Below are 22,349 nucleotides of genomic sequence, written 5' to 3'. Positions count from 1 at the left end.
CCCATGCGTCTGATCCCGCTGCTCTCGGGCGAAGCGCAGATCGCCGCCCAGCAGCTGCCAGTCCGCAACCTCCTGGTCTATGAAGACCTGAAACGCGCCATTCTTCAGCGGGTCGGCCGGTCCCCGGAGCAGAGTCGTCAGCAGTTCCGCTCCATGGAGTTCGGGGAATCCGGCCGGCCCTTTATCTTTGCGCAACAGCTCCGGGACGCGTGCCGCAGATGGCTGATGGCCGAGGCCCGCGACGTCGATGGAGTCATCGAGGTGGTGGTACTGGAACAGTTCATCGCCCGTCTGCCAAAGAAGACCGCACAGTGGGTCCAGTGCCACCGCCCGACGTCGCTGGACCAGGCCATCCAATTGGCAGAGGACCAGCTGGTGGCGTGCCCAGGGGTCGGCGAACCCCTACCGACATCTCTCTCTCTCTCTCTCCCTTCTCCCTCTCTCTCTCGCCCTGTCCCTGCTCCCAGGTCCCGAGGTGGCTTTCCACCACGCCCGGCGCCCCGCTGGAGGACCAGCCCTGCAGCTGAACCACGCCCCCCTCGCCACAGTTTACTTTCCACTAAAACAGAAATGACAAGAAACGTTAGAAAGTTACCCACTTGATGAAGTAGTTAAACTCCACTGTGTTGATTTATCCCTGAACGTTGATGGATTACCACTGTACAAAAGCTCCAAAACATGTATGTGGCCAGTCCTTTGTGCAGTCATGCTAGATCCTGTTACCATTTTCCCCACGGCTCTGACATGTGGTGCAAGTCGACCAACAGATCTTGGCTTTTTGGAAGACACAGTAAGGGACCTGGTCATCTGATGAATGACGGGATAACCTTCATGGGAAGAAAAATAAATGTCAATCTGAGATGCTTTGTGTGTGATGCTCCAGCTCGTGCATTAGTGAACAATATTAAACTGTATTCCGGGTACTTTGGCTGTGACCGATGTGAGCAAAAAGGTGTGTGGTTAAACAGAGTCACATACCAAGAGACTGCTGACCTCATACTCTGGACAGATGAAGCATTCAGGAATCAAACACAGTTTCAGCATCACCATGGGAACACACCTGTGTCTCACCTCCCCATAGACATGGTGCGGTGCTCTCCCATTGATTACATGCACCAGGCTTGTCTCGTGTAATGAAAAGGCTCCTGCTCATCTGGACCAGAGGAGACAGAGCTGTGAGGGTTTCGGCCAGCCAAACCAAAGAGATTAGTGCAAGACTGCTGTCTCTCCAGAACTGCATACCATCCGCATCTGTGCGAAAGCCTAGGGGTCTTGAGGAGCTGGACAGATGGAAAGCAGCCGAGTTTCGTCAGGTCCTTTTATACACAGTGAAGATTGTGTTGAAAGGAACACTGCCAGATGACCTGTACTTACACTTCCTTTCTTTCAGTGTGGCCATGGCAATCCTAGTATGTCCAAGTCTTGTGCAGGAACTTTCCAAATATGCCAATGAACTGCTGCAATACGTTGTGGAAAAAGGTAGGACACTCTATGGACAGGAGTTCCTCGTGTACAACACCCATACCATGCTGCACATAGCAAGTGATGCAGAACACTTTGGTTGTCTGGAAAATTGTAGTGCCTTCATGTTTGAAAACTACCTGCAGTCACTGAAGAAGATGGTGCGTTCTGGCAGACACCCACTGATTCAGGTTTCTAAGAGGCTGGAAGAGATGAGCAAACAGAAAAAAACTCCAAACAATACAAATGTACAGAAAATCTCCCCAAAGGCCCGAGACTGTGCATACATCCTCAGTGGGGGCCAATGCTGTGAGGTTCTTCAAGTGCCAGACAAGTGTAGCAACATCGAGATGTGCCTTAATTAGCTCAAATTATGCATAGGGAATTTTAATAATTAATCATGAATATGATTAATATATTGCATATTACAGTTAAATTATCGAAATTGAAAATAGATCGATTGTATATGTGAATGATCAATCATAACGAATTATAATTCCTCATTCATATATCAATGGTCTCATTACAGATCGGTTATATGAGGCAACTTTAAGGGAATTAATTGGTTATCAAACAATCGGTTTGTCCAGCAAACGGCCGTAAGATTAACCCATCAACTTCTCAACAAAGTTATACCTCTTTATAAACTCCAAGAAATATCAATCTTCTGGCCTTGAATATTAATTTTCAGGTGTTTATAAAATTAGACTACTCAAAGTAGTCAATAATAAAGCTTTTGTAGCTATAGGATCGCATTTCATTGACTTGTAAAGTATGAGCATTCAGAAACAATCAAGAATATAATGGTTTTAATAAAATGAAACTACGGATACAGAATTCTACATTTAAACACGGGATACATGTATGTACAGTTAAACAGTAAAACTAACGAGACAGACGAATAACAAACAGGAGTAAGAGGGAGAGAGAGAGAGAGAGAGAGAGTGAGTTGTGAAGAGAGAGAGAGAGAGAGAGAGAGATTGAGGGAGAGAGATTGAGAGTAACTCCTTGTGGCAAACTTCATCAGACACAGAACCTCTGAATTAGAACAAGACTCAACAGATCTTAACCTTGAAAGCATAGTAAAATGGATACTTGCACAGGTAAAGCTCTTTTGTGGCGGATGTGAAGAAAGCATGTGTCTGTGTCTCTGTCCTTGCGTCACGCGTTCACGTGGTCTTTCAGAGCGGGCAAAGCGCGTTAGTTTGAATGAAGGCTTAAAGGTCTTTGGTTCTCCTGGTGTTGCTGAGGAAAACCACGTCTTGTGTGGGTGTCCTTAAGAGCGGCTGCGTGCTTCCTCAGCTCTTCCGGGCGAGCGTGGTCGCTGACAGTTCAAAGGGTCTCTTTAAAGTTGAAGTTGCCCTTACGTTCATTTCACTGAAACTAAACGTAAGAATAAGTCCGAAGACGAAAATAAAGAAAGATTAAAGGAAACGGAGAAAGCTCCCGAAGGAGCCATCGATCTTCTCACAGGAAAAAGCTCTCATGCGTCGTAGAAACTGCATCGAACAGATTGTGGCGTTCGAGTTTTGAAGGAGCTAGAGGCACGCCTTTCTTGCGTGTCTGATCCAATCGTTTGGGAGGAGGCGTGTTGTCAAACTTCTGTGTTTGCAAAAACACACGCCCTCCGGGTCATGTGCATGGAAGATAACATTTAGTAAAAATACACTTCTAAACTGGTATTAATAAAAGTATGCCTCATGTTGCACTTTGGGTCAGTGATTCGATCTTATTCGATTCCTCTGATTCCAATCATACCAAGCGCGACATTCCTAGGGCTAGTAAAATGCAGATACATGATTTTTCGTGATTAAACGAATGTCAAACTGATTACATACCATAAAAGCTTATAGTTACATCAATTTGGTCACATGGGGATTGTAAAACACAACAAGAGAAACACTTCATACGTTTAAAGAGGTAGGCATTTAAAAGTTCATGAATGAGTGTTTCTGCGTGTGTGTGTGTAGCAGAGTTCAGTTAGAGTTTGCCGGGGTGGTGGACTCTCGCTCACTCCCCCTCCGGAGAGTTTCGTGTGTGTGCGTACTCCTCTGAGTTGATGAGTTTAATCATTTGAGTGGTGGTGATCACGTTATTACACAATGCTCTGTGTGTGAGGTGATTAAAACAGAGGAGACCCTAAGGGGTCGCGTGGTCTTCGGCCGGACTCACGAGATGTCATCTCGAGTCACATGTCCAGAGCTGGCTCAACTCGTAAGCAAAGCACTTCGTTGTTCATTCATCAGAGTAGACGCTGCATGTGCGAATGGAGTCAATGATTTAATCAATTCAAAACACTGTCCCCTTTGTTTCACGAATGGAAGAGACTTTAGTAAATTATAATCTAGTTAATTTACTCCACATACCAGAGCTGGCTCGATTACCTATCTGATTATCACTACACAAGGAAGAAAGAGTGCTTTGCCGTGTGTACAGTAAACCGTACCCTCTGGTCCACTGCCCATGCACGTCATTTTTGATTGGTGCCTACACATACAACCAAAAAAACAACACTATCAAATGGATTCCAACATCAGAACTCACAAAACATGCGATAAAGATGAATGCAGAAGACAGGAGTGTGATTTTTCTGTCATTGCTCCACAAGTTATAATCAAAGGTAAAAGGATGTCATATGATGTGATTTGAGGCGATTTTTTGGGCCATTCCACCGAATGGGTGACATTTGCTTGTTGTAACTCTTCAAAATTAAACTTTATTTTTTATCTTTTTCAACATTGAATCTAATACTACACATATTTAACTATTCAAAATGTGTATTGGTCAATCTCAGGCAACTTTATTTATTGTTGTACAAGGTTTAAGCAGAAGATGGGCGCATGTTTTCTCAATCCTGTTACCGAAAATCATGTGCCATTTAAAAAGCAAGTTTAAAAGCATGTCAATTAATTCCTTTGTTTTCCCCACAAGAAAGTGTTTAATTTAAAGAGATTGTTGGTTATATGTTAAAAAAATTGATATTTGTGACAATAAAATCACTATTAAGGCAAGGTGTATTTTAATAAAAAACACAAAGCCATTTGTTTTATTTTAAAGAAGACCGAAGCCTCAAGTTTATATATTTTTTTAGAATTTAATTTATTAAATAATTGTATAACTTGTGGGCCAAACAAAACTGATAAAAATAGAGGTTTAATTTTATTTTTTTAGAAAAAAAAAAAATAGTAACAGGATTGAAAGTAACAGGATTGAGTTTTTAAACAAAAAGTTATCAAATACATGGCATATGGCCACATAGCATAGATGCTAATAACATGAGGACACTGAGCCATTTCTAGTGCCTTACCAAAAGTTAATATTTTTAAAATAAACAAATTAAATCTAAGAAAAAGTTTAGGTAAGGTTAGGTAACCTTCTCAGTCATAGTTACAATTTCATCAAATATACAGAAATTAAAATGTGAGGACTTACTTATGGTCGCCCCATTGCCTTCAGAAGATCCAGATGATGCAACTTCCTGTTGAAAATGTGTCTTGTGGAATATTCTATGTTTTTCAGAGGGGGATGTAATAGGGTAACAGGACTGAGTGAAAACCCGGGAACATGACTAAAATGTGTATTTTATCTAAAATATTAGATCAAATGTTTTTTTCTTTTTTCATTTTAAAGCAGATTGGATACAAAATCACACAACAATGCAAAAAAAAATCAGATTTCTGAAGGATTTTAATCATTATATTTCATGGTAAAGTTTAGAGATAGAGAGTGGGGACATGCAGAAAATGCTATTTTTTAGTGTTCTAGTTTCTATTAATGTTTTTAACTATACATTTTAAATTTGTAGTTAGATTATATGCATGACATTTTGCTTAATAATAAAATGTATTTTAGAGTTAATTTTCATGCAATTTTATACATATAATGTCCTGGGGACAGAAATGTCACCCTTTCGGTGGAATGGCTCAATTAGCTTCTTTTCCATTTATGATGATTTTTCATGCTTCTTGCAGAATGTTTGCAATAGTTGAATTTTTGGAGGAGGGGACTTGTGAGTTGGTACTACAGACCTGGCTTTTTGAAGAAGATGAGGTATTACATCTCACTTGTATCAACAACATACATTAACAAATATCTTTACATTCACCATGAAAATCAAAATGGACAATTCTTTCTTTTATGGAACATAACAGTGCATCTTTAAAATTATTCATGCACATTTTTTGTAAAGCGTGTTTTACAAAATGATTTACATGCCTTCATTGTAAGGACAACTCTTCTCTTTTTTCCCTCATCTTTCTCTTTTAAAATTTAACACATTGTTCTCCCAACGAATGTTACTTCCATTTAGCATGTTTTGAGTACAATTCTCAATTATTAACATTTACATCTAACTTTTTACTTGAGTTAGATTTTCAGTTACTATTGCTTTCATATTACAGTTTGAATTCATTTTCTACTTCTACAATATTTATTTCATAAAAGACCTGAAGATTATACAATTCTTGATGCATCATTAAGACCAGCGCCTCCTAGAGACATCCAGAAGAATGGTAAATGCAAAACATAATTTGAATCTTAGTTGTTACCTTTATTTGAATGAATCAATCTTGATTCTCCCAGATCACCTCCTGAGCAACATGACATCATGACTTTGCGTAAACATACACGCCACTTTCAATTCAAGTGGCGTGTTATCTATACGCATTTTGAGCTATCCGCGTGTATGTCCACGCCGAAATCTTTTGTGTGTATGTCTACGCCGTTAAATGTCCGAGTGATTCCGCGTGTATGTGTACGCCGTTAAATGTCCGAGCGAAACGAAGCAAAATCTATATCTACATCTGTGGAGCGATATTTCTTTTCCTAGGATGGTAGGAGAAAACTCATAAATGGTATTAACCCCAGTGACGGGTAGGTTTAGGGACGGGGGTTGGTGTAGGTCATATATTTATATATACATAATACAGTAATATAACGTTAAGTCAAAGGCGTTGATAAACACGCTGAAAAGCGATTATGCGTGTTGATAGCACGCCAAAAATGGAAATACGAATTGGCGTGTCATACATACGCCATTTCATGAGATCAGTCTGTCCTGAGCCTACTCACTCGGAGAATCATCAGCATAGAGAGTGAGATGAAGGCGATGAGGAGCTCAACAGCAGCCCTGTATGAACTCTATGCTCGTGCCCTGGGTGATGGGACTAGTCAGCGAGTGCAGGAGATGAGCCTTGATGTGTGTGGCACTATGGAGGAACTCCTCTCTCTCGAAGAAAAAATGAAAGAGGAGACATTTCGGAATAGAGTGGTATGTTAATAGTGAACTACCCGTGAAATGCCAAAAAAGTGTTAGAATTAAGTTAAATAACAAACCATTTTGAAAATGTATTCCATCTTGTAGACACACCATTTCAGTCTTGTTGCAGGTCCAAACCCTGGGGAAAACCCCCGGCGGGTGACGCGGGCACTGGCCTCCTACAGTGTCTGGAAGGAGTTTAGTCTGAAGGGGAAGAAAGGGAAGAGACCACTGCAAAACCTGAACATTATGAAGGTCATAAAAAGTAACTCCAATATGTTAGTGACTCAAAAACCTGTATTACCAGTACTTTTTAAACCATTGCTGCATAATTATGGAATTTAATATTCCAGAGGCAGTGATGATGTCCAATCCTAGAGTCCAGCAAGCAACAGTGGAGGCCATTGTGGCAGACACACTTACGCTCCAGCAAGTGTCAGAATATAAGCTCCTTTGGTGCAGTTTTCTGTAAAATAGTTATTATCGTTATATTCTAATTAACGTTATATCATTTAAAAAAGGGAGATGACATGTTCAGTTCACTTAGTAAAAGTAGAAACAATGTGAAGTTGACCGTTTAGTCACTGGTTCGATTTACTTACACAAACAAAGAACATCTGACTGTACATGTGAGTGGAACATTTCACAGTCTGTCGTTTAGGTCCATTAGGCTTGAGGCAGGTTTGAATTTGAACTATTCCAATTCCGCTCATTGGCATTGCAATCTAATTAACGTTAGGTAAAACAAGAGTTTGGATCTCGTGCTATTGTAACATATTAGATATGTTATACATATATGAGGTCATGAGGACATCTAGTGGTCATCTGATATAATGACATCCAGAGTCACGTGTGTATGTTTTGTTACTGGAGTATAATAAAGTTGGTTGATGACACAGGGTCTGATGTTCGTCTGTCGGTCTAAAGAACAGAACATGGTGTCAGAATAAAGTGGATATAAAGGCAGAAACAGAGGCACAGTTACAGCCACCGCCGCCATTGATCCTGCAAGGAAATCTCTCGGAAAATGGGAGGAACTGGATACAGAGGTTCGATCTTTTCTCGCTAGCTAGCGGAGTAGCAGAGAAGTCTGAGACGGTGCGGTGTGCTACATTTCTGCACGTGGCGGGGGAAGAGGCCATACAAGTATGTAATACATTTGAGTTCTCAGAAGAGGAGAAAAATAAAATACAAGTACTAAAAGACAAGTTTAAAAATTACTGTGAGCCTCGAAAAAACCTACCGTACATCAGACATGAGTTTTTCACGAGATCGCAAGGGCCTGCTGAAACAATCGACATGTGCGTCACTGATCTGAAAAGCAAAGCTAAAGACTGTGAGTTTGGTGATCTCCACGATTCATTAATTCGGGATAGGATTGTATGTGGCATAAGAGAGGATCAACTAAAAGGCAGGCTTCTAAGAGAAACGGATCTCACATTGGAAAAGGCCATAGACATTTGCAGGGCCAGCGAGATCACGTCGAGTCAGATGAAAGCACTCAATGATGAAGTAACTGTACACAAAGTTGAATCCATAAAGCCAAAGAAAAGAGACACCAAATCAGAGCAGACGTCAGTGATGAGAAAGGATGCGGCAACACGAGTACAGAAATGCCCAGCCTACGGGAAAACATGCAAGTCTTGTCAGAAGAAAAATCATTTTGCAAAGATGTGTAATTCCTAAGATCTGCAGAGTCAGAGTAAAAGAATGCACGTGATTGAACAAGATGGTAACATGTTTATTGGTACAGTAACAGTGGAAAAAGAAAGAAATGTAATGTCCATCAACTCAAGTAATGAGGATGAACAATGGATCGAGACAATCCAGATAAACAAGAATGATGTAAAAGTGACACTGGATACCGGAGCTGAATGTAATGTCATGTCAGAAAGTGTGTACAAGTTGCTAAACACAGCAGGGAGACTGCAGAGGTCCAGCTGCAAACTTGTTACATATTCTGGACACAAGATGGCGCCATTGGGCAAGAAAGCACTAAATTGTGTGTAAAGGACAGAAATACAAAATCCTGTTTGAAATAATGAAGCATGATGCACCTGTCATTCTAGGACGATCTGCATGTCAAAAATGGGCATGGTTAAAAGACTGTGTGAAATTGAAAAGAGCAGAGACATTCTCAAGGATTTTGACGATCTATTTGAAGGACTAGGCTGTTTACCAGGAGAACACCACATACAAACTGATCCAAATATCAGACCAGTTGTGCATGCGCCGAGAAGGATACCTGTAGCTCTGCGAGAGAAAGTGGATGAAGAACTAAAGAATGGAGCAGATGGGGGTCATCGCAAAGCAAACTGAGCCAACTGAATGGGTCAACAGCAGGTAACTGTAGTTACATCGAAGAAAATGCGCATTTGTATGGATCCTAAAGATCTTAATCTGGCAATAAAAAGAGAGCATTATCCAATGCTGACAGTAGAAGATGTGGTCTCAAGAATGCCGAATGCAAAGTACTTTTCTGTGCTAGACGCGAATCAAGGGTTTTGGCAGATAAAGCTGGATCATGAAAGTTCAAAGCTTTGCACAATGAACACACCAGTTGGGCGATACCATTTTCTTAGGTTACCTTTCGGTATATCATCAGCGTCAGAAGGCTTTCAGAGATCCATTGCACAAATGATAGAAGGACTGGAAGGTGTGGTAAATATCATCGATGACTTGCTGGTGTGGGGAGATGCCATTCAAGAGCATGATGAACGGCTCATAAAGCTGCTGGAATGTGCAAGAAAAAACTATTTAAAGCTGAACAGGAACAAGTGCAAAATAAGAATGACGGAGATCAAATACATAGGACACACACTGAGTGCTCAAGGAGTGAAGCCAGATGAAGGAAAGGTAAGGGCAGTGACTGAAATCCCACCACCACAAAGCAAGCCAGAACTGCAAAGATTTCTGGGAGTGGAGCAATATCTGGCAAAGTTCATTCCCAATATGTCTGACATAAGTGCACCTTTGAGGAAATTGCTGGAGAAAGAGACAGAGTGGCACTGGGAGGATGCTCAACAGCAAAGTTTTGAAAAACTGAAATATTTGGTTACTCAAAGTCCTACTTTGAAACTCTGTGATGTGAGCAAACCGGTCACGTTGTCGGTAGATGCCAGTTCAGAAGGACTAGGAGCTGTGATTCTGCAAGAAGGAAAAGCAACAGCAGAGGATGCAGAGATGCAAATGTTAAAAAAGGCAGTGCTGAATGGATGGGCGAAAGAACGATCTATGATACCAAGATCATTACAGGAATACTGGACATATCGAGAGGAAATCAGTTATGAAGATGGTCTGTTATTGAAATCAAATAAGCTCATTGTTCCAAATCAGCTGAGACAAGAAATGATCAACAAAATACACGAGTCACACCTGGGAATTGTCAAATGTAAGGCAAGAGGCAGAGACATTTTGTACTGGCCCGGTATATCGACACAAATTGAGGATGCAGGATCCAGATGTGCGACCTGCAATGAAAACAGGAACAACAATCAAAAAGAGCCATTGTTCCAACATGAAGTGCCAGGGCGACCTTGGGGAAAAAATAGGTACAGATATCTTTTACCATAGTGGTTCAGCATTTCTGTTATGCGTGGACTACTTTTCAAAGTACATTGAGGTAAAACTACTCAGGGACACGACAAGCTGTGGAGTCATCAGGGAAATGAAGTCCATCTTTGCAAGACATGGAATTGCAGATATAGTAGTATCTGACAATGGACCTCAGTATGCAAGTGCTGAATTTTCAAGTTTTGCAGAGGAATGGGGATTCAAGCATGTGACTTCAAGTCATGGTTATGCACAGTCTAATGGACAAGCCGAGAGAGCAGTGCAAACGGTGAAAAATCTCTTAAAGATTGCGCAGAGTAGTCAATGTGATCCGTACTTAGCACTACTGGAGTACCGTAACACGCCGATGGAAGGGACAGGATTATCACCGGCACAATTACTGATGGGGAGACGTCTCAGGGCGAAGCTACCAACATCATCTGCATTGCTCACCACGGAGACAATGTTGCAAGTGCATGAGCAACTCAAGCAGAGACAGAAGAAACAGAAGCAGTACTACGACAGGATGGCTAATACTTACCTGATCTGCAACCTGGAGAAGGAATACGAATGAAAAAGGAGATTCATGGAAGCCAGCTGTTGTTCTGTTGTTCTTTTATAGTAAAGACTCCTGATGGAAAGCTGTTCAGACGAAATCACAAGCTCTTAAGGAAAACAAGAGAAACAGACTCTTCAACAGAAAAGCGTTGACATGATACTGATAGTCAGCAGTCGGTTGATGCATCACAGAGCATTGTACTTGACAGTAAGGACATTTCAAATGAAAGAAATGGTAATGAAAGCGTAGAGAAAGAGCAAGCTCACCGTACAAGGTCTGGAAGAATTGCAAAAATACCTGGAAAATACAAAGACTGAGAGTTAATACAATGTAGGTGCATTGTTGGTTGGGTAATGGGTTGAAATGCAATTGTTTATAAGTATAAATGCATTTGTGAAAATGTGTTGAATAATTTTGCAGTTATGCTGAAAGTTTGTTAAATGAAACTCAAATGTTGTGTTTAAAAGATTGTGCAGTAGTTCTATGCATCAGTATAAAGGAATATACTTAACAAGGGGGATGTAATATATTAGATATGTTATACATATATGAGGTCATGAGGACATCTAGTGGTCATCTGATATAATGACATCCAGAGTCACGTGTGTATGTTTTGTTACTGGAGTATAATAAAGTTGGTTTATGATGTTCGTCTGTCGGCCTAAAGAACAGAACACTATTAGCTAACATGATTAGCGCATCTCACCTCGTCATAATGTACATATAGTGGACATCTGACAATCAACTAATAAAATATTAGAATGAAAGATATGATTCATGGTTACTCACACAGCACAGCTGAAGTGTTTTCAACATCCATTGGTTCACGCCGCCACTGTGATGAAGTGTGAAGAGAACTGGTGTTCTCACGTAATCCCTATATCCTATTTTTAATCCGCTAATACTAATAAACTCACTATTGCATGTATTTGTTTCCTGCATTTGAGCCATTTAGTAAATACAATTACTGGATTTATAGTATATTTATTGTTATCTTACATTATTAATATAATGAAACCATCATATTTTAAATAAATTATATTGACCAGCTGAATCTAACATTTAATTTCAACAAATGTAAAAGTCAGCTGAAAAAAATGATGTGCAATTAATTGTATAAAACTGAAATATACTTTTCATTTTGCAGCAGCAGGACCAGAGAAAAGGTGTGCAGCAGAATGATGACGATGATGAAACACTCCTACTTTTTGAAGACGGATAAAGACTTTTTGATTCATTAGAAATTTTCATTGGTTTTCATTTTTTTCCCCTTAAAGTAAGATCAAATTAATTCAAATTAATGTATATGCCAAATTTTCACTTCTCAATAACTTTGTTGTTAACTTTTAAAATATATATATGTTAAAAATGATATGTTAATTTTTTATTAGCTTACTGTGGAAAATGTCATTAACTAACTCCTGATTAATAAATTATATAAATGTTTTCTAGTTGATTGATTCTTGAGGCACACGTGTGTGACACATTGATGTATGCGGTGCATATAGGCTACACACAATCGTACAGGTAACACACTTGCTGATTAGAAAGTAGTTTTTTTTTTTTTTTTTTTACGTGATTTTGGTCGTTGCTACAACTAACACGGTCCTTTGATGTTACGTCCTCACAACATACCAGTTTGGTCATTGAGACGTACTCATCACGCTCTTGCCACGTACCACTATAACGTCGCCACGACGATTATGGGAATCACAAAGATTCAGGAAACATGTCTATACATGTCAATTTAGCACAATGCCTACCAAATCTAATAACACTCGCGGCCATTTATGTGTTTAATCCACAATCCATCGAGACCAGCTGACAACAAGCGTTACTGAGTTTACAATACTGATAAATTCTCTTCTTAGTGGACAAGACTGCAAGTAAGTTTAAGACATTCTCCATTACAGTCATTTGTAATTATTAGGAACTTCATATTGTATATTAAGCGAGATTTAAATGTGAAGTTACAGAAGGCTGTTCCTCTGCTACTCCGAGCAGAAGAAGAATCTGCCAGAAATGACAATCTTTTGAAGTAAAAACACACAAAAAATTATTGATAAAGGATTATTCAACATGAATATGTTTCTAAAAAGTTTTCTCCCATTTCCTCTTCCGTGTTAGGCTTTTGTTTTTGTGATGTGAAATCGAAAGTATTTTTGAAGTAGACATTTACAGTAGACAGACAGATGAAGCCTAACGTCAATCAACAACAATCTGATATTAAACTGAAAATTTCAGTTCAGCAATTGTGATTAGTATTTATACAGTATGTCTATTATAATTCTGGTTACTTTTACTCAATCAATTATTGTGAACTTGAAGTAATGATTGAATGGCTAACGATTCAACAATTAATAAAGATTGGGTAAATATGATGGTAATATGATATTATACTGTAATAGAGAATAACAAATTGGGTTCAGTTTTCCCAGCACAGTGTAAATTTCTGTTCCCCAATGAATTCATATTTAGAGTCAGTTAAACTATTACATGTTAAACAATCAGAAATGATTAAGACCATTCGGTTATTTATTTTACATGGCAATATATTTGTTTGTAACTCACTTTATTTGATACACTGTTTTTGCTGTTGCTGTTGTTGATGATAACTCTTTATTCTTCATGATTGTCTTCAATAAGATGTTGTTGATGTGTGTAAATGTTGTGATTTGCAGGTGATGCTGAAGGATTGAGTGTTTTCAGAAAGCAGTGCTGATCAGTTTTCAGGGTCAGTTTAGCTGCAGTATGTCAGAGGAAAGAGGAAAGGACTCTCTCTCTCAGATGAGTCTCTCAGAGAAACACAGGTGAGACTGCGTCTGTTTCACACTCTCAGTTTAAACTCCACTGGACTTTGTGTTTCCCTGTCAATAACACAACTTTAAGCATTGTTTTATATTTACAAATGCTTTGCACAACTTCAATTTTAACTTCTTAAATTAACACTAACATTGTCTATAAAGCCCTGTTTGCTCTATAGAAAATATCACAGTTAATAATTTGTTAATAACCTTCTAGACGCTGAATTAATCCAAATAAATGACTTTAGATTTTAGATCATAAAATTATTGATAGACATTAGAAAACGACTATACACTTAATTTAATTCAGTTTAATTTGAACAGACATTTCTGCTCTCCATTTCTGTCAGTAAACAAACACTTGACATGTTCTCTTAAATTGAATTTTTTTTAACATGCTTAATCTCACTAAATGTATATTAAAGAAATTGTTAGACTAATGTGAGCCAGTAAATAATAAGATGGTTAACTATAAAACTGTAAATTGTGTGAGTGTGTGTGTTTCTGTGGAGGATTAGATAAAGACACAGATGTGTTTCAGACACAGTTGATCCTCCTTTACTAAAGTGTTTTCTCTCTCTCTCTGTTCTTTGTGTCATCAGTGTAAGATCAGGCTCACATGTGTCCAGCTCTGTGTCTCTGAAGAGTGATCGCTCTAAAGGTGGATATCCACCAAACTTCAGTGAGAAAACACCATCATCTAATAAAAGGTATTTTGTGTGTTTACATTACATTATAGGGTTGTATTATTTGTCCACAGTGGTGTGTGTGATTGAACTTGACTGTGTAAGGGGATTTATGAAACTCACTCCAGTAACACAGTTACACAGGCAGACACAAGGAGGCATAAATCCACTATAGGAAATAGATCATGCCACTAAACATGTCCATCCATCCAACCGTAGTTATAAATGAACAAATGCACAGCTATACTGCATTTAATTACTATTTGCAACATTAAACCTTTTCAAATGTTCTTTGTGTCATCAGTGTGAGATCAGGCTCACATGTGTCCAGCTCTGTGTCTCTGAAGAGTGATCGGTCTAAAGGTGCAGATTTACCAAACTTTAGTAAGAAAACACCATCATCTAATAAAAGGTATTTTGTGTTACAAATTTTTTGTCACATGTTTACTGTGTTTAAAAGTTGTATCAGTGAATACAAATCATGAAACATGTCTAGATCACAGCTAATGCTTATTTCTCTTTCTGTAAAATATCAGTTAGTATTTTATTTTACTAATGTGATTACAGGCTTCAATATGAGACATTAGACTCAGACCTTCAGACTCACAGGAACCACGAGAATTTCAAAGACAATCTTCTTGGGATCTTCCAGGTAGGAAAACACATTTTTATAAATGTTTAACATTTATTTTATTGAACAAAGTAATTACATTTTTCTTCATCTCCTTTTTTCCTTTTAAACACATTTTAGCACAACTTGGTTAGCATGTTAGTCTTTTAACTGGATTATTTTTATTTACATGTATTATAATTATTTAATAAATAGTGTTGACCAAATGTAGATGTACAATTTGGCTTAAATTTTGTTATTCTGTCTTTTCCCTTACTTCTGTTTGTAGGATCTTGAGAGCAAAATAATCACATTTCTGAAGAATGAACTGGAGAAGTTAAAGAAAATATTTCAACATGAGAACACACAACACTTTGTGAAGGACTTTAATGAGAACAGATCCAGTATTAAATCAGCAGCTCTTGATCTCACACTACATTACCTGAGAGAGATGAAGCAAGATGAAGCTGCTGATGCTCTAGAAGGCAAGAGACTCGTGATCATCTGTCTGATTGTCTCTTATAAATGTAGGAGAGAAAATGAAGACTAAAACTATCTATTTTCTGTTCCTGTGTTTAGGTGAGCTGTTCCTCATTCCTCAGCTGAAATGTGGCCTAAAGAAAAAGTATCAATGTGTGTTTGAAGGAATGGCGAAGCAAGGTGACTCCACACTCCTGAATAACATCTACACAGATCTCTACATCACTCAGGGTGGCAGTGAACAGGTCAATACTGAACATGAGGTGAGACAGATTGAAGTTGCTTCCAGATGTCATGAAGCACAAGAGATACAGGTTGAATGCACACATTTGTTTGAAGCGCCTGAACAAGACGAGGAGATCCGAACTGTACTGACAAAAGGAGTCGCTGGCATCGGGAAATCAGTCTCTGTGCAAAAATTTGTTCTGGACTGGGCTGAAGGAAAAGAAAATCAAGATATCAGCTTCATATTTCCTCTTCCATTCAGAGAGATGAACTTAAAGGAGAAAGAAAAACTAAGTTTGATGGACCTTATAACTCAATTTTTCCCAGAGACAAAAGGACTGAACCTCACAAGAAGGAATCAGTTCAAAGTGCTGTTCATCCTTGATGGACTGGACGAATGTCGCCTTCCTCTGAAGTTTGATTGTAATGAGACGTGGCGTGATGTATCGTCACCAGCCTCTCTGGATGTTCTCCTAACGAACCTCATGAAGGGAAATCTGCTTCCTTCTGCTCTCGTCTGGATCACCAGCAGACCAGCAGCTGCCAGTAAGATTCCTCCTGACTGTATCGACCGGCTGATAGAGATACGAGGATTCAGCGACGCACAAAAGCAAGAGTACTTCAGAAAAAGATTCAAGGATGATATTCAAGCCAACACAATCATAGATCATGTTAAACAATCAAAGAGTCTCTTTATCATGTGCCACATCCCAGTCTTCTGCTGGATTTCAGCCACTGTTCTCCAGAACATTCTGGAGGAGAAGAGAAATAATGATGTGAAAAACACTCAGGCTGATGAGATCTCTAAAACACTGCAGGAATCAAACACTGAAGACACTCCCAAGACTCTGACACAAATGTACACACACTTTCTCCGCTTTCAGATCCAGCAGAGCCGCCGAAAATATGATGGAGAATACACACCAGATGTTTCCTGGGATAAAGACGCCATCCTTTCACTGGGGAAACTGGCATTTCATCAGCTGGAAAGAAACAACCTGATCTTCTATGACACAGACCTGGAAGCCTGTGGTCTTGACGTCTATAAGGCATCAGTGTACTCAGGCATGTGTACCCAGATCTTTAAGGAGGAAACAGGGATCGTTCTTGGGACCATGTACTGCTTTGTTCACTTGAGCATTCAAGAGTTTATTGCAGCCCTTTATGCACATCTGTTTCTAGACATCAACAAGACAAGTGTGTTTGATCATGAGTCTACAGAACAGGAAAAGCGAAATGAAACCATGATTGATATTCTCAAGGCTGCAGTGGACAAGGCGCTGGAGAGTGACAATGGACACCTGGACCTTTTCCTTCGCTTCCTCCTCGGTCTGTCACTCCAGTCCAATCGACGACTCTTACGAGGTCTGTTGACACAGCGAGACGGCACTGACCAGAGCAACAAGGGGATAGTTCGACGACTCTTACGAGGTCAGTTGACACAGCGAGACGGCACTGACCGGAGCAACAAGGAGATAGTTCAGTACATCAAGCAGAAATTAGAAGCTAATCTTCCTGCAGAGAGATCCATCAATCTGTTCTACTGTCTGAATGAACTGAACGACAAAACTCTGGTGAACGAGATTCAGACCCACCTTAGCAAAGGAAGTCTCTCATCTGGTGACCTTTCACCTGCCCAGTGGTCTGCTTTAGCCTTTGTGTTGTTGACATCAGAGGAAGAGCTGGAGGAGTTTGAGCTTCAGAAATTCAAGAAATCAGACGAGTGCCTCATTAGATTATCGGCAGTCATTAAAGCCTCCAAAAGAGCCCTGTAAGTATTTTAATATATTTTGTCATGTTTAGCTCTCATCTGAAAAATGCATTTATCTACATTACTCTATAGTGATTTCCCATCATAAACATGAAGCTATACCTGTAAAGCTTTTTTGTTTGTGTGTGTGTGTGTGGAGAGTTTATCACAACTTAAGACAAAATATAAAATACCATGGAAAAATGTTAGCATGTTTGTTTTGTATCATATGATATACCAGACTTGTATGGTTTATATATAATTATATATATATTATCACATAATCATACTTGAGGAAGAAAAAGATGGCATATTTTATTCATATACCCAAACTGGGGGGAAAGAATGTAATTTGGTACAGATGTTATTTATATTTCCAAAAAGTAAGATGAATAGTAATTCTGTAGTTTAATGTAATAATAATGTTATGCAATATGTAGATCGAGAGATTTACAAATAAACATTTATCAAAAGCCTGTTGTATCATATTTGATGTACACATCAGATGGTTTTTCTACAAAAAAAATGTCAGCAATTGTCATGGATGCTTCTTTACTATCTTTAAATTAAGGATATATCACCCATTGGCCACCCTGCTCTCAATATATTGGCATCAGCCATCGGTTAACCTTAATCTTGAAGTATTAAAAACAAATACAATTTCTTAGGTTCTTAGGTTTAAGTAATCTTAGCTTTACTAAAATCATTAAATATTTTATGTCAAAAAGACATGTACATGTGAATGGAGGCAGTTTTAGAATTATAGTGAAAGGCCTTTAACTTGCCATAAAGTGTGAACTGTCTCATATAATGGTGTCGGTGCAGTCAAGTCAATAATATTGTTGAATATTAAGTGTCCACTAAGAAAGACAGAGGAAACAGTGGCAAGAACCTAAACTCCATCAGGTCACATAAATGGGTCAATGACGTATAAGGCCTTTGAGAGGCCCATTTTTAAAATACTTGAAATAATAATATATTTGGCTATTTTCTAAACATTTGGAGTGTAGTCTACACATGCATGTGTGTGAAAACTTCAAACAAAGATATTTTAGTGCTTTTAAACTCAAATGAATAGGGCAACGACCTTAAAAAAGTCATTTGGGGCGACCGTAATTTATCTTAAAATGAATAAATTTCCTTTACATAAGTTATATTTTAAGAAGTATCAGTAATTAATTGAACTGTTTAAGAAAGATATACTCATGTGTCCTTTCATTTATTGCAAATGATGTTAAATACATTTTTATCTATAATGGCAGTGTCACCCTCATAAAGCAATTACATATTTTTTTTACTCATATAATCCATAAAACTGATTTAAAATGGGTAGATATAGTATCCACTTATTGATGTTATACCAATGAATTATATTTCAACCAAAATGGACAGACATTTTTTTTTGAATTTACTACAGAATTGAATATGGTTGGTTACCCCACATGACAAGTGGTCGCCCCACATGATGAAAAACAGCAGGCAATTAAGACTATTCAATGATTTTGATAGTTAAAACAAATTTTATGAAATTTTATGAAGAATCAGCATATCCATTTCATAACATTAACAGTTTCCTCACTATTTCATTTGACACATAACCATCATATTAATATTTCCAATACTAATGCATTAAACGCTTGAACATAACATTGAACAGCATTTTCCTTTTTCATTTTCATTTCATTAATCACTTAAACATACAATGTTTGCCTTTTCATTACTATTTCATTTAACAGTTGAACATAGCAGCATTCTGCAGACACATTGAACAGCATTTTCCTTTTTCCATTTTCATTACATTAATCACTTAAACGTACAATGTTTGCATTTTTCTTACGATTTCATTTAACACTTGAACATAACAGCATTCTGCAGACACAATGTAGGCATTTCTTTAACCCCAGCAATTTCTGAATGCTACCCAGTCTTGGCAGGTCAACTTTGAGAAGCGTGAAGTTGCTGGCTCGGGTTCTGAAATGACAGCATGAACATCTTTCCTAAAGTAGAAAGTAACATCTGGAGTTTTTGGCCATAAGAACAAGTTCTTGTCATCAGACTGTCGCATACAGCTTATCTGCAGTTCCTCTTCCACAACCTTTAGGACCTGACCTACATATGGAAGCTCGTCGTAGGTTACGATCACAAACCTTCCACATAGATCTTGGACACTTTCTTCTTGGCTAGGTGGCTCAGGTGGAGAGCTTGAGGGGTCCTCAGGTTTCTCGGTTTGCTGTATGGTGGCTTTCAGGTCTACCATTTTTGGCTGGTAACAAGGGCACGGACTCATCTCTAAGCGCTTGCAGAAGCAAGATACTTCCCTGTGTGTTATCTTTGCAGGCTGTGATGACACAACTTGGTGTATCTTCATGGTGCCTTTTACAGCCTCCAAATTGCCAGGAATCAACTCGTCACATTTTTCAATGCTCTCACTTGTCACCCAGTAGAAAGTGATACTTGAGCTTCTTTTTGTCAGCATCTCATAAAGAGCTTTTGGTGTCTGCAGCTCACCTCCTCTGTTAACATAGAGATCCGCTTCTCTCTTTATTGCCCCACCAATCCCATCTGGGACCCCCTTTCCATGAGATTTTTCAGAGTAATTCCAGGTCACATTTGTAAATCCTGAGAGGAAAGGCACAGTACTGAGCAAGTAAAAATTATTTTTATTTCGGTACTGTGTTACAGGCCCGTCACTCAGAATATGGAGGGTAGTGATTTGTGGGAAAGATTCCCGAAGCTCTTTCAAGATCGGCTCTAGATGTGCCCACACTGCCCGTTCATCATGGCGAAGGCAGTCAGACAGTGTTGCATAGGATTTGGTTCCACGGACAGTGTACAGGACTGCTGTGTGAATCGTGGCCTGTTGTCTACTGCCGCCAAAGTGAAAGGACTGGATCTCTGTGCTTAGCTTACATGCATAGTTTTCTGAAAAGTCTATGTGCAGCACAGCTTCACACTCTGTGATGTTTTGTTTGAGGAGGCGGAATTGCTCTGCCTGGTGGAGCCAGTTGAACTGGTGGACTGCCAAGGCTTCTAGTTTTTGATGGAAAAGCTCAGTCAAGTCCTTTATGGTTCCGGTCGAGGTCTGTTTGATCACGTTGGAAAATGTTTTTTCTCCATTAGTGGATGTCACCCTCTTCCACTGCTCCCAGGTGACTTGTGTGCTGGCCTCTGTGTCAAGGCACTTTACCTGTTCAAAACAGCACTTGGTACATGTGCGATCCATGCAGGCTTTATTTTTGGTGTCACAAACTATCATGCCCAGCAGCTGCTTTTTGTTTGTAGTACTCCTCTGCTGTAGAGCTTGTTGGCCAGCAGGTGCACATTTTCAGGCCCCATACATGCACATGTCTCCCTATCTTGGGCCCTTGGCTCTGTTACATAGAATGGCCGTCTTCGGGTGAACTGAAGATAGATGGAGACTCTTATCCATCTCACTGTTGTAAAGTGTATGCAGCTCTTTGAGTGGCTTTGTAAGCACACGTCTTTGATACTTCAGTTTGTTTTTGGTGATAGTATCTTTTTTGCCGGCTAAAAGGCGACTGTTCTCATCTCTTGTCAAAAAACTAACAACTGCTTGCGCTCTCTGTGTTGCCATTTTTTTCTTTCCTTTGGGTTTGAACTTCTCACTCAGCCGTACCCTTTCTTTAGCCCTCACCTCACTCTTTCTGGCTTTTTCCTTTTCCTTTATCATCTCTGCTAGTTTTTCTTCCAGTTTTCGGTTCTCCTCACGTAGTTTACGATTCTGAGCCTGCAGTCTCTTTCTCTTTCTTTCTCGTTTCTCGGGTGTTTTCTCTCTTTCTCTCTCTGGTGTAGAGGACATCGGTGGATTAAATTCCTCCACTAGAGGTAGGGGATTCACCACAATTTGCCCTGGATTCTCCTGCTGCTCATAAAGCCCTATACCAACTAAAACTGGTGGGGTGTTTTCTAAGGATGGTGGTGTCATTTCCAGCATCACCTTTTCTATCTTCTTCCTCTCCCTGTAACCTTTTGATGCAGCCTTCCACTTGGCTTTCTGTTTCTTCCCCTCTCTCTCTGATAGTTCATCTGACTTCATGTATTTGATTGTGCCCTTTTGCTTTCTTCTCTGGTAGCTGAAACAAATTATTGTATAATAAACTATTGACATTACTATACTGTCACTGATTCTGGTGGCCTAACATTACATTTTATGTAATGTTAACTACCTATATATTTTACCTTTCTTTTTTCCTGGCAAGATAGTCAGCTCTTGCTACAGGATCTGCATTGATCCGCTGCCTGTAGCGAGCAGTCTTTTCTTTGCTTGTTAGTGGGGCCATCTAGAAAAAAAAGTATATTTAGATGATGCTCGGTCGCCCCAGATGATGTTTTCAAGTTTAATCAAGTATAACAGGCTAATGCTTAGCTGTAGAACCCAAGCTAGCTTCTTCTCACCACATATCACTGACAAATTTACATTAAAAATAAAGATTTGCGTATAAAACTTATTATTTACAGTTTTAGGTTGGTCGCCCCACATGATATCAAAATGTGACGTATACACTGCAGCAGTTTTAAAGAGGATTTGTTTGTAAAAATGAGAGTGACTACTCACCTGCTAGTTGTCTCTGTGGGACCCTCACCATGAGGCTGGCTGATGCAACATCCTCTTTGATATGATTGTCAAAATAAAAGTCCCTTAATTGTATTTTCTTGATGGTCGCCCCAGATGATATTTCAGACAATGAACATCTTCGGACAAGATTTGTTTGTTTATTATGATTGAAATGTGTGTCCAAATGTTTCATAACTTTGTCAATCAATGGAAAACAAGTTTAAAATTATGCCAAATAGGGTAAGGATTATATTTAAATTATTTTATTTTGATTTAAAACAAGTTGTCCAAACAGAAGTCAAGGCCGGACGGTCGCCCCACATGATGTTTTCACACTTCAGGTGGCAGACAATGGCCAATAAGCCAATTATTTTTAAAGAAATAAGAGT

At 39.1% G+C, this 22,349-nt stretch overlaps 1 protein-coding gene across 1 annotated transcript in view; it reads left to right on the top strand.

Annotated features, from left to right (window-relative positions):
• LOC130100528 (ribonuclease inhibitor-like) overlaps positions 1–22,349 on the top strand; it is a 230,578-nt gene that overhangs the window by 182,316 nt on the left and 25,913 nt on the right. The window lies entirely within an intron of this gene.

The sequence above is a fragment of the Rhinichthys klamathensis genome, unplaced genomic scaffold (genome assembly GCF_029890125.1).
Source record: "Rhinichthys klamathensis goyatoka isolate OS25496 unplaced genomic scaffold, OSU_Roscu_1.1 h1tg000011l_1, whole genome shotgun sequence".
Taxonomy (NCBI): Eukaryota; Metazoa; Chordata; class Actinopteri; order Cypriniformes; family Leuciscidae; genus Rhinichthys; species Rhinichthys klamathensis.
The sequence above is the reverse complement of the archived record's forward strand: the minus strand, read 5'-3'. Positions and strand labels throughout refer to the sequence as shown.